The sequence below is a fragment of the Thermobia domestica genome, chromosome 2 (genome assembly GCF_964235325.1).
Source record: "Thermobia domestica chromosome 2, izTheDome1.hap1.1, whole genome shotgun sequence".
Classification (NCBI taxonomy): domain Eukaryota; kingdom Metazoa; phylum Arthropoda; class Insecta; order Zygentoma; family Lepismatidae; genus Thermobia; species Thermobia domestica.
In genome coordinates this window covers 214,073,937-214,086,997 of record NC_137455.1, presented here as the reverse complement: position 1 = coordinate 214,086,997, position 13,061 = coordinate 214,073,937, and positions in this window count along the sequence as shown.

Sequence of the window (13,061 nt, the reverse complement as noted above, 5' to 3'; positions counted from 1 at the left end):
CTTAAAATTTCCGTGTAATTACGCTTACAGTACAAATTTTATGCCTATTTTAGTCACAAGTTTTTGGGTTGATTGCCCTGTGCTGTAAGCGCTCCAGCAATATATATATATATATATATATATATATATATATATTGTACTGATCTTTACAAACTTGTTATATAATTGTCAAGAGTCATTTCAGAACAAAAAGATAAACAGTTGCACAAGTTTTCATAATTATACAGAATTAGGTACAGAGTACAGAACTAATTTAGTCCAAGTTAGTTCACTACGACCTTTATTAGTCAAATTAACCCTGGAAAGCTAACATGTTCAAAAAGTTACGTTAAAGCTAACGTATCGTAAAATTTACGACTGGTTACAAAAACTTAAGTACACACATATCCTTTTACAATCTGGGACTTTAATAACTACAGTTGGTAAGAATACATATTAGTGAACATTTCTGTAGCCAGTTTGGTTGTTCAAACTCTTTCCGCGCAGTACACACAGCATTTCCCACGATGTTCTCAACAGATCGGCCTGTTGCAGCGGCAGCAATACATTGACGTCATTCTCCTCTTGGCTGATGGGCAAATCCCACAAATTGTGCGAGGCTTGTTTTTGGACTGGACAACATTCTTCTATAGCACTGGTATTTTCAGGATATCAGCAATGGGTTGCCAGAGTTTTCGTGGCAAATTTAAGTATTGAACCCATTCTTGGAGCCATCACTCAATAAGACTTTTGACCCATTTTCACAACGTTTTGAAAATAAATGACGTATGCATTAACCAGGGTTATGTTTATCATCCCAAACAAGACACACAAGGGCCATCGTATGGTCTTACGTCTGCACGACATCTGATTACACATTTGGTCCAGTGCATTAACGTCTCCTTTCGGTGCATTGTAAGTCTCGATAAGGTCACTGCCATCAATACGCGTTCGATTCATTTTTTAACTTTCCTTGAATAAATACTATAAAATAAAACCAATACTTTCACTAAAATGTATCTGTAAGTTCACTCTAGAAGTAGAAAATAATAGTAAACAATATACAAAAATCCGAGCGTTATTCCTAACGTATCGTAACTTTTACGAGCGGCTATCGAGTTCATATAGAAATACAGCCGGAAACTGAGTAAAGTAAATCCTGCCCAACAATGCAGGCTTAGTAGAGAACGGAACTCAGCGGACAAGTCCATTTTCGCCGGGCGAGGGGAGTGAACATAAAATAATACAACTAACTCGTAAAATTTACGACACGTTAGCTTTCTCGGGTTAAAGGAATACAACAACTTAATTTCCATACCAATAAGAAAAGTGAATAAAGATACGTATTATTTGAGTTCACTTTGGCTCTGATCCATTTACACATAAATACCTAAGATACTTCTGATCTCAAAAAATGCCTCTCGTGGAATTTTTATGACCCCTTCCCAAAAATTACGGCATTTCGATGTATTTTATCAATAGAAACATTATTAAAACGAAACAATATTTACAATTTTTCTTTGATTGCAATTGCATAACAATAATAACAAACTACAAAAAAGAAATGAAATGAAATGAAATCTTTGAGTTTTACGTCCCACGGTTATGCTGGTTAGGCTAAAGGAGACAGTGATGATGAGCGATGAATGAAATAGTGGAATGAAGAAAGTGGGAGGAAACGGGAGAACCCCGAGAAAACCCACGCACACGGTGTTCGTCCACCACAAAAACTACAAAAAAGAACACAAAAGAAACATTCATAAACTCTTGAAAAAATTGCTTTCGGGAAATGAATGGGGAATTTGCACTGAGAAAAAAATTAAAAAGATGGTTACATTCGCAATTCCTGTAGATTTTGGACTTAAAGGAGCAGTTCGAGTTAAAAACAAGTTTGGTACAATAGAAAGAGTAACAAAAAATAAGAGATGCGTATTTTTTTATATCTTGATAGGTCGTCTCGTTCAGCTTTTACAGGCATTTGTTTTTGATGAATCGTATGAACTGACCACATCTCCTCAATAGTTAAGAAATCAATGCGTTTGCTGGGGCTTCTTTACCGATTCACTGAACTACGTACTGTGGCATCATTAACAACATTCTATAAAACTCTAATAGCACCCAAGATCGAATACTGCTCTCCCATATGGGCCATGGCTGCACCTACACATCTCTCTAGACTTGAGTCAGTTCTCAATTTCTTTATTGCAATAGTACGTTTTCGTGTTCCCGCACTTCGAATATTACCTAAGGAGGAAATTTTGCAGTATCTTAATATCCAGACGCCGGAAGTACGCAGAAATAACTCTGATTTGAAGTTTCTTCATAAGATTGTAAATGGGAACCTAAGATCAGAAACCCTAATTCAAAAACTATCCTTACATGTCCCTCTCCGCAAAACCCGGAATACCCACCTATTCCATCTTGCACGCCCTAGGTTGACAATTGTACAGAGGTCTCTTTTTCACCGAGTACCCAACTATTATAATAACCTAACAAGTGAGGTGGACATTTTTTCGAGCTACCCGGTGTTTGAAAGAGCAATAAAACAGGTGCGCGAAGTTGGCAGGACCACTAAAAGCTCAAATTCTGAAACTCGGTGCACAATTTGAGTAGAAATTGAGCTCTCAGAAAAAACAACTCCAAGAATTTGAGCTTTGAATTTAAAGGCTCTAAGTCCATGTGAAAGGTGGTCCTGCCAACTTCACGCTGCAGGACCACCGAAAGTTCAAATTCTCAAACTCCGTCCAGATATTCAGTAGAATTTGAGCTTTCAAAAAAAACAAATCCCGGAATTTGAGCTTTAAATTTAAAGGGTCTAAGTCCACTTAAAATCTGCAATTTTGAACACATCGTACCAGGACACCAACAGCTCAAATTCTGAAGCTTCGTGCAGATATTGAGGAAAATTTGAGCTCTCAGAAAAACCAACTCCGAGAGTTTGAGCTTTCAATTTAAAAGCTCTAAGTCCGTGTAAAAGGTGGTCCTGCCAACTTCACGCTGCAGGACCACCGAAAGCTCAAATTCTCAAACTCCGTCCAGATAATCAGTAGAATTTGAGCTTTCATAAAAACCAACTCCCGGAATTTGAGCTTTCAATTTAAAGGGTCTAAGTCCACTAAAAAGCTGCAATTTAGAACACATCGTACCAGGACACCAACAGCTCAAATTCTGAAACTTCGTGGAGATATTGAAAAGAATTTGGGCTCTCAGGAAAACCAACTCCCAGAATTTGAGCCTTCAATTTAAAGGCTCTAAGTTCATGTGAAAGGTGGTCCTGCCAACTTCATGCTGGAGGACCACCGAAAGTTCAAATTCTCACCACCTTTGAAATGAACTTAGAGCCTTTAAATTGAAAGCTCAAATTCTGGGATTTGGTTTCTCTGAGAGCTCAAATTCTACTCAATATCTGCACGAAGTTTCAGAGTTTGAGCTGTTGGTGTCCTGGTACGATGTGTTCAAAATTGAAGCCTTAAAGTGGACTTAGACCCTTTAAATTGAAAGCTCAAATTCTGGGAGTTGCTTTTTCTGAGAGCTTAAATTTTACTCAATATCTGCACGAAGTTTCAGAACTTAGGCTGTTGGTGACCTGGTACGATGTGTTCAAAATTGCAGCTTTTAAGTGGACTTAGATCCTTTAAATTGAAAGCTCAAATTCCGGGAGTTGGTTTTTTTGAAAGCTCAAATTCTACTGTATATCTGGACGGAGTTTGAGAATTTGAGCTTTCGGTAGTCCTGCAGCGTGAAGTTGGCAGGACCACCTTTCACATGGACTTAGAGCCTTTAAATTGAAAGCTCAAATTCTGGGAGTTGCTTTTTCTGAGAGCTCAAATTCTATTCAATATCTGGGCGGAGTTTGAGAATTTGAGCTGTTGGTTTCGGTACGATGTGTTCAAAATTGCAGCTTTTAAGTGGACTTAGACCCTTTAAATTTAAAGCTCAAATTCCGGGATTTGGTTTTTTTGAAAGCTCAAATTCTACTGAATATCTGGACGGAGTTTGAGAATTTGAGCTTTCGGTGGTCCTCCAGCGTGAAGTTGGCAGGACCACCTTTCACATGGACTTAGAGCCTTTAAATTGAAAGCTCAAATTCTGGGAGTTGTTTTTTCTGAGAGCTTAAATTTTACTCAATATCTGCACGAAGTTTCAGAATTTGAGTTGTTGGTGTCCTGGTACGATGTGTTCAAAATTGCAGCTTTTAAGTGGACTTAGACCCTTTAAATTGAAAGCTCAAATTCCGAGAGTTGGTTTTTATAAAAGCTCAAATTCTATTGAATATCTGGACGGAGTTTGAAAATTTGAGCTTTCGGTGGTCCTGCAGCGTGAAGTTGGCAGGACCACCTTTCACATGGACTTAGAGCTTTTAAATTGAAAGCTCAAATTCCGAGAGTTGGTTTTTTTGAAAGCTCAAATTCTACTGAATATTTGGACGGAGTTTGAGAATTTGAGCTGTCGGTGGTCCTGCAGCGTGAAGTTGGCAGGACCACCTTTCACATAGACTTAGAGCCTTTAAATTGAAAGCTCAAATTCTGGGAGTTGGTTTTTCTGAGAGCTCAAATTCTACTCAAATTGTGCACCGAGTTTCAGAATTTGAGCTGTTAATGGTCCTGCCAACTTCACGCACCTCAATAAAACGCGTGCTGGCTAAATAATATTACTTGTGCTCTCTTTGTTAATAGACCCTACTATTGATGTTATTGTTGTTGTTTATTTTTAAAAAATTCTTTTTCTTTTTTTCCCCGCTTGTTGACATTTTCCTGTGTAAAATGGCACAATTATGCTGCATCTGGGAATTTGTTCAATAAATAAATAAATAAATAAATAATGTGCCTCTCCGAATACTAAGTGTCCCCCACCCACGGATATTTTTTTCTGAAACAAACACTAGTGTGAAGTAGAAAACACGTGTTAGTACAGCGCGTGCTGTGTGTGTGAAGTGAAGTAGAAATGCTTAACACCTGCTGTATTTTCGGTTGTAATTCTTGTGCAATTAAAGCTGAGGACATAAAGTATCTTTTTTTTACGTTTCCAAATCATGAGAAATCACCAGATCGATATTATGACTCAAGAAAATCAATGGGGAAAAATGTACCAAATAAAATCACTCGTGTTCCAAACATCTTGAAGATCCTGCCTTCGAGAAGTCAAGTTTACAGAAAGAAAAGTTAATGACAGTGGCGCATCTAGGCTGGGGCCGGGGGCCTAGAACCCCCAGTTTTTGAGTGACAAAATTGATTTAAGCTATTATTTAGATATTTTTGAAAGTTTTTAGTAAACATGATATACCTATCATAGTCTGGGTTCTGACTCCCCCCGCCCCCGAGTTTTTACCGTCCAAATCCACTTCTGGCTAATGCAAGGAGAATTATTTACACGCAAACTGAGAAAGAATGCTGTTCCAAGCAGGGGCGGACTGGTAACTATAGGGCCTACCCTGCTAAACTGAAATGAGGGCCCACTGTATAAAAATGTAAAAAATGCACTTGGCATTCTTCATATGTATTACATATAAAAGTCCATATTCGAACCCAGAAATAGTATCCCATATATTCATACAAAAGGAAAACATTAATTACAAAAAATCTGAAGTAGGAACATTTTAATAGTAACTCATACAGTGTGTAATTGGCATTATCATTTTTTATTGTAAACACTCACAATACCGGAATTGGTGCTTTCAGTTATTTATATAGTGCTATTGTTTGTTTATGTAATGAATTTAAACCATTTATTTAAACAAATGAGTGTCATGTTTTAGAAAACCCAAAATATATGCCTGTGCAATAAGTAAAAACTAATCTCAAGTCAACTTTGAAACACTAAATAATTAAAGCACTGACAGAAATAATGTAAGTTTCTTTCCTCATAAATCAGTTCTAATATCAAATTGGTTGAAATTTTCTACTGAATTGCATACTGTAACCTAATATAATATAATATTAATATGAATGCCAGAAATGTATCCTAATATTAATATCTTCATTATGCCCCAGTTACACTCACAATTTCAAATATCTACCTAATTCTTTGGAGCTAGATACAAGATCGTCAATCACTTTGTCGTAATCAAACGTATATGATCTTTCTATGTATAAATGAATAAAGTTTTCCAACAAATCTTGTCCAAGCGATGAACGCAACCGATTTTTGATCCCTTTCATAATCGAGAAAATTCTTTCACATGATACTTGGGTACACTATAGAGTTAGAACATACTTATACGCTTTATACAACGATGGATATAATGGACCATAAAGATTTAATTCGTGAAGCAGGTGCAGTGCACAAACTAGACACACTTTACACTGTCTTGCATGTTCGCATTTCCATTAATCTTCCTCCTCACTCTCAGTTTCATTATCTTCCTCTTCTTCATTTTCCTCTTTTTCACTACTATGAGCATATTGCTCGCTGCCATGCGGGTCAGGGTTCGAGTCGAACCTCCTTGGGTCACAGGTTGGGTCAGGGCTGCTCTAGCCACGGGTCGGCTCGGGTCAACTTTCTTATGGGTCGTTTCGGCTAAAACCTACTCGGGTCATAAGTCGGGGCGGGTCGACGTTCAACTCGACCCGAGAAGGATTTAGCCGAAACGGTGCATAAGAAAGTTGACCCGAGCAGACCCGTGGCTAGAGCAGCCCTGACCCTAGCGTAGGTGACCTGACCCGACCCGTGTCTCAAGCAGGCTTGACTCGACCCCTGACCCATGAAAGCCTGATCTGACCCGTTTGAAAGCACTACGCGGCAACAAACAGTTCAGTTAATTTCGTGTTCGCCTGTTAAAGTTGTGTATTTCAAGTAAAAATAGCCATAAAAATAAGCTACAATTGACTGAAATCATCCAAAGACTAGGCGTATACATTATAATTTATAAATACCTTAGACAGAAAAAAAATACCTCGCAACTGTCCTGCAGTACTCGAATGAGTCACTTCACGCCCATTTGTTTCCTGGGGCTTCACAGATTCAAATAGCCTACGTTGTTTTGGGTCAGATGCAGCTTTTTGTAAATCACATCTTCGTTTGTGTTCTCGCTTTTTAGCACCACTTTTATATTTTTTCTTTACAGTAATCTTACAATCACTCCTACTATCCATACTGACACAACCACACCTGTCTTCCACGACAAACGACACGTAACTGGTGTTCCAATAATTGAATTGCTGCTATCGGATTTGCTCTTCGATGTAATATACAAATAAAACACGAGCCGAGGGCAGCAACTTCATAGTAATTGTTTGAGGTTTGTATAAAACAATCGTTGATAGTGGCGACTAATTTCTTTTCGCTTTACCGCACTGAGAAACAACAACGAAGTCTGATCCGATTTCTTTCTTCGAAGCTTGGTCTGAGGACAATGCAGTTCAAAAGCGTTCCTGCTCCACCTCCACTTTCCACAATAACAATATCTACGATACTATTGTTTCTTTAAAACATCGCCACTCGCCGGCTTGTAAAAGGACCAGAGTAGGCAATGGTATCCAAATCCAATAACAGCCTGAAATCTACTGTGTTTCTTATATTTAAAAAGTAATAGTTAACGTGCTCGTTTTTAACAGCTGCTGTATCACAAACCCCGCAATGTTTTAGGGCCTGATTGTCTCATAGACGGAACCTTTTCAAGTCGATAAACGTGAAGAAGAATAAGGTCTGTTCATGAAAGTTTAACTTTACGTCTTTTTTAATGCAAAACACAAGTTTGCGGGAGTTACCCTGCCATATTTTTGATGCTGGTAGGTTTAATTGAGCATATATTTTTTAAAATTGGTGGAGGGGGCCCACCTGTTCGGGGGGCCCACCCTGCATTTGCAGGGTAGCAGGGTGGGCCAGTCCGCCCCTGGTTCCAAGTATATTATTGAAAGATTTAAAATCCGAGCCATTGAACAAGCATCGATCTATGTCCAGTTACCAACGTACAAATATTGTACAAAACGCAATTGACGGTTGTAGCAGTCAAGGCGAGGTATTAGAGGGTAATAGAGACAATGTCACTCATGATTCTAAAGATACTGCTTTAGAAATAAGATATACAATGTGAATTAGAGAGTGAAATATACCGGCTAGTAGAAGGAATCAGTGACGATGACTGTTCCTCAAGACATTGATTCATCGTTTAATTTCTCTGTATCATGTGACAATGATGATGAAACGGGTGATGAGTGTTGTTCCGCGAACAGCTATGCGAATAAAAGAAATTTAACCGGTGAAGTGTTTATCGTATTATGGCAAACTTTACAGATGTTATTTCATTTTTGCCTCATATGTTGCGCTCCTGTACATACCTTAAAGCACAAAATTATAGGGTCAGCGTTAAAAATTGCAACAAAACACGAAAATGAACATGCTTATGTTTGGGAATCGGAAAAACGATGAAAGAAAAGGTACTTAGGTGTTGCAGCAATCTTGTCCGCCATCTATTTACATAATATTGGTTTCGATTTTTTTTTTGGGGGGGGGGAACGCTGAACTTATGCTTTATAGGATACGTTTTATAATATTATAAAAACGTTTGTACAGCCCACCATCAGATATCATTTTCTACATGCAGATGATATTTTTAAGTCTTTGCAATCAGTTCTGGAAAAGGAAAACCGCGCTTAGAATGTGCCACCGCAGCTGTCACAAACGAAATGCTTGACACTGTGTAGTATGTAAGCCTGCTCTCGCTCCTTCACCACCTATGACGTCATCACAAAATCTTTCTTGCTCTGTTACTCGCTAACGACTGAACGTATCGCGATCAAACAAACACAATTACTTTTAGAATTTTCAACTCTACAAATGGAAATAAATTGTAGAAAATGCATTTCTAAGTCGAACTGCTCCTTTAACGTGCAGCAGACGTATAAGTGGGTAAGTGGGAATGCATGTTTTATAATACTTTCCGTGTAAGTGTTCCATCTATACGTAGTTTCCGTATGAAACAATATAGACGATCAAGATCTCACATACAAATGAATGTATATAACATATAGCTGAGGAATGTAACATTAGTAGATGCATTGATATACGGAAAACTGTAAGATGTCTGGCATTCTGAAACAGGATGATGTAATATCTAAGGTCAGTGCCTATGTAGCATACTGATAACGTATGCTCCCTACTGATTTATCTAGTAAGCAAGAGGATACCGAATATTTCTACAATATACTGCTGTCCGGAGAACGGATTTTTTTCTCAGTGTAAGTCTGAATATAATACGAATAATATACAGGAGTGAAACGTGATAATCCACAAATGTGTTCATCAAGATTTTACGAACATTTACACTTTTACTGATATAAAAATTCTCTTCTAAGTTTAAACTAGTTGGATTTAAAAAAAAAAAAAAAAACAGCTGGTTTAAACCATCTTTGAAGGGATGCGCATGAGTCGAGTCGAGTCGAGGTTTAATCCTGTCTCGAGCTGTCTCGAGAAAATGCTGTCTCGACTCGAATCTCGACTGGAAAATATGTTTCTGTCTCGACTCGACAGTTCCTATGTTAACTCGACTCGAATCCGAAACGAGACATCTCGAAATTCGAGTCGAGACAAAATATACGAGTTGAAACATACGCACACATTAGCCAGAACATTATGACTACCTACCTAATTGTCAGTATATCCACCTTTGGCACGGATAACAACGGCGACGCGTCTTGGCATGGACGCAATGATCTTTGGTAAGTCGCTGGTGAGAGTTGGCACCACATGTGCACACACAGATCACTTAATTCCCGTAAATTCCGGGAAGATCTCCCCGACGTCACGTTCAATCAAATCCCAGATGTTCGATTGGGTCCAGATCTGGCGAGTTGGGGGTGCAGCACATCACTTGAAATTCGCCCCTATGTTCCTCGAACCACTCTATCACACTCCTGGCCTTGTGACATGGTGCTTTATATTGTCGAAAAATTCCACTACCGTTGGGAAAGATATTCGTCATGAAAGTGTGTACGTAGTCTGCAAGCAGTGTGCGATACGCTTCAACCGTCATGGTTCCTTGCTCGAGCTCTACTAGACACATGGATGCTCACGTGAATATTCCCCAGAACATAATTAAACCTCCGCCAGCTTGTCTCAGTCCCGCAATACAGGTGTCAAGAAGCTTTTCCCTTGTAACACGACGGATTCGCACCCTCCCATCGTCATGATGAAGGTATCGGGATTCATCAATGCACCGTTCTGTCACTGCCCCAAGGTAAAGTGACAATGGCCACGTGTTCGTTTCAGTCATAATTGATGATGTAGTGGTGTTAACATTGGCACATGGATGGGTCGTCGACTCCGGAGGCCCATCGCTAGAAATGTTCGGTGCACTGTGTGTTCAGACACACTTGTACTTTATCCAGTATTAACGTCTGATGTTAGTTCCGCCACGGTTTGCTGCCCGTCCTGTTTTACCAGTCTGCCCAGCCTACGACGTGCGACATCTGCAATGAGGTGGGGGGGGGGTGCTCAATTCCTCAAAGTTTGCACGTCGCTTCCCCTTGGTTTCGCCACTTGATCAAGACACTCACCACAGCATTCATCGAACACCCGACTAGTCCTGCAGTTTCCGAAATTCCCGTACCGAGTCTCCCGGCCATTAGAACCTGCCCTCGGTCAAACTCAGATAGATCACACACCTTCCCATTTCTACACACGCCCAGCACTCTCACTGATACTACATGCACCGTACGTGTGTCTGACTGGCAGGCATTCCTCGGCATGTGATGCTGCTATCGCCTGGACGAATTTGTATGGATAGGAGGTCTGTAAGCAAATAATCTAGAAGTTATGTAGCCCTATTGCGTTCATGGGAACGAAAACACAATAATTATAACTATTCTAAATTACTATAGACTGCCATTTGGTGATTCAAAAAATTTATAAAGTTCACATTAACGCAATAGTTTTATACAAACTAGATCAGCGTTTCCCAACCGGTGTGCCGCGGCACACTGGTGTGTCGTGAATGAGCCGCTGGTGTGCCGCGAGGAAATCGAAATAAAATTATTAATTTTATAGCAATCAAATTGCAAGACATATAAAAAAATGAATGTTTGTAGTTAGCATTAGAATACTATGGACCTCTGCTACGAATCTACAATTTTAAGTTTCAGACCTTGTTACTTTTCTGTACATTTTTAATGTTGAAAAAAAGTATTTCTTATCATTTTATGACCATTATTGCTTCTTTATTGTTGCAGACTATTTCGTAATTTGAAATTTTAAAATATCATTCAATCCTTTCGACAAACCAAACATGCATATAAATTACCTACATTTGAGTTTTAAAAGAACAAGAGATTTGTTTGTTCGTTCGTTATTTAGTTATCTTCCTTCTTAATGAAAGGTTGGATACAGTTTTCAAAAAAGAAAGCATGTGTTTAAAAACCTGAGTCCAATATTACATTGCAATTGTTTTCTATTTTTAAATTACAATAAAAAAAATACGCATGATTCATCACGGGGGAAAACTACCCACATAGCACAAGTACGTCCACGGGATGTCCGAGACTGAGCCCGCAACGGACGACGGGACATCCCAGGATTATCCGAATGTGCTCCCGGGACATCCACAGGATTTCCGCGGGAGATCCAGATGTCCGCTAATATCCCGGGATACGGGATATTCAACGGGACCACGAAGGGATGTCTATTGGTTTTCCCTCGGACCTCCTGTCCCATCTGGGACGTCCCGTGGACATCCTACATGGGAATCCTTCAGGACGTCCCATGCAGGATGTCCATGGGATGTCTTCTCATTCTCCCGATAATCCCGGGAACCGAATGGGAGGATTGGGATCAAAATGGGACATTCCAGGGACGTAGTGTGCTATGTGGGTAGCCATCGACCTTTTTCTCTATGAGGAGGAGTTCAGTAATCACAGAAAAAAATTCCACGGTATTTTATAATTGCAAATACGTAATAATATCTATGAGTGTGCCGCGAGAATTCAAGTTATATCCGTAGTGTGCCGCAAGTTGAAAAAGGTTGGGAAACGCTGAACTAGATAATAAATTATTATTATTTTTATTATTATTATTATTATTATTATTATTATTATTATTATTATTATTATTATTATTATTATTATTATTATTATTATTATTATTATTATATTTGAAGTACAATCAAATATCACAACATTAATTATTAGTTTTAATTAACTGAATTGAGCTAAAATTATATCTTGATCTCGAAACATTAACTATTAAGTTTATGCATTCTCTACCTTTCTAAAGTGATAAACGCTGGAACTGGTTTCAAGGCTATTTCTGAGTGAATACTTTCTTCAAAATAATACTAAAAATGATAAAAAGATTTTGTAGACATTCGAGCCGAATCGAGATTTTTACTAGCAGTCTCGACTCGACTCTTGTCTTGACTCGAAAATTCAAGTCGAGAAATAAGTTTGTCTGGACTCATCTCGAATTTTACAAAGGTGTGTCTTGACTCGAATTCAAGTCGAGTCGAGATTCGAGACATGTCTCAACTCGTGCGCATCCCTACACCTTGGTTTAAACCAGCCGACCCTTCTAATGTGCTCCTAATTTTACACGATTTAATAATATTTGAACTATCTAGGTCGGAATATTCCAGTACGGAGTACTTTTTTTTTTTACACTTCTGTCCATCTCACCACCACCACTCTCTTCGACTGTTGTGATTTCGTACCTGTACTAGGTATCGGTGAATTTTGTAGTGATGAAAGAAAAACGTAAGTGTAATTTCCTGAAAATATATTTTTTGTATATTTTATATACAGTAAAATAGATATATGTCTATGTATCTGTGACATTTTGTTTTCTCAGTTTCTTATCTTTATTTTAGTATTATCACTTTCTTAACTTTTGATGGGCTGTTCATGGGCGGAAGATTTCCTCTCTCTAGAATATCAAAACGTCTTCGTCAACAGGTATCAGAGTAGAGATTGCAAGAGATTGCTAGAAGCAGATTTTCATACGTGTTCAATGTCTGAAAGAGTATGTTCAATCTATGCTCTTGTCTCCGTACTGAAATTGAGAGAAAAAAATAATTTTCAAACTTGATTTTCATTGAGGAAATACGGCACGGCGGCATAGCAAAAACGATTTTCTAGAGATGTTGTATATTCAGTCTA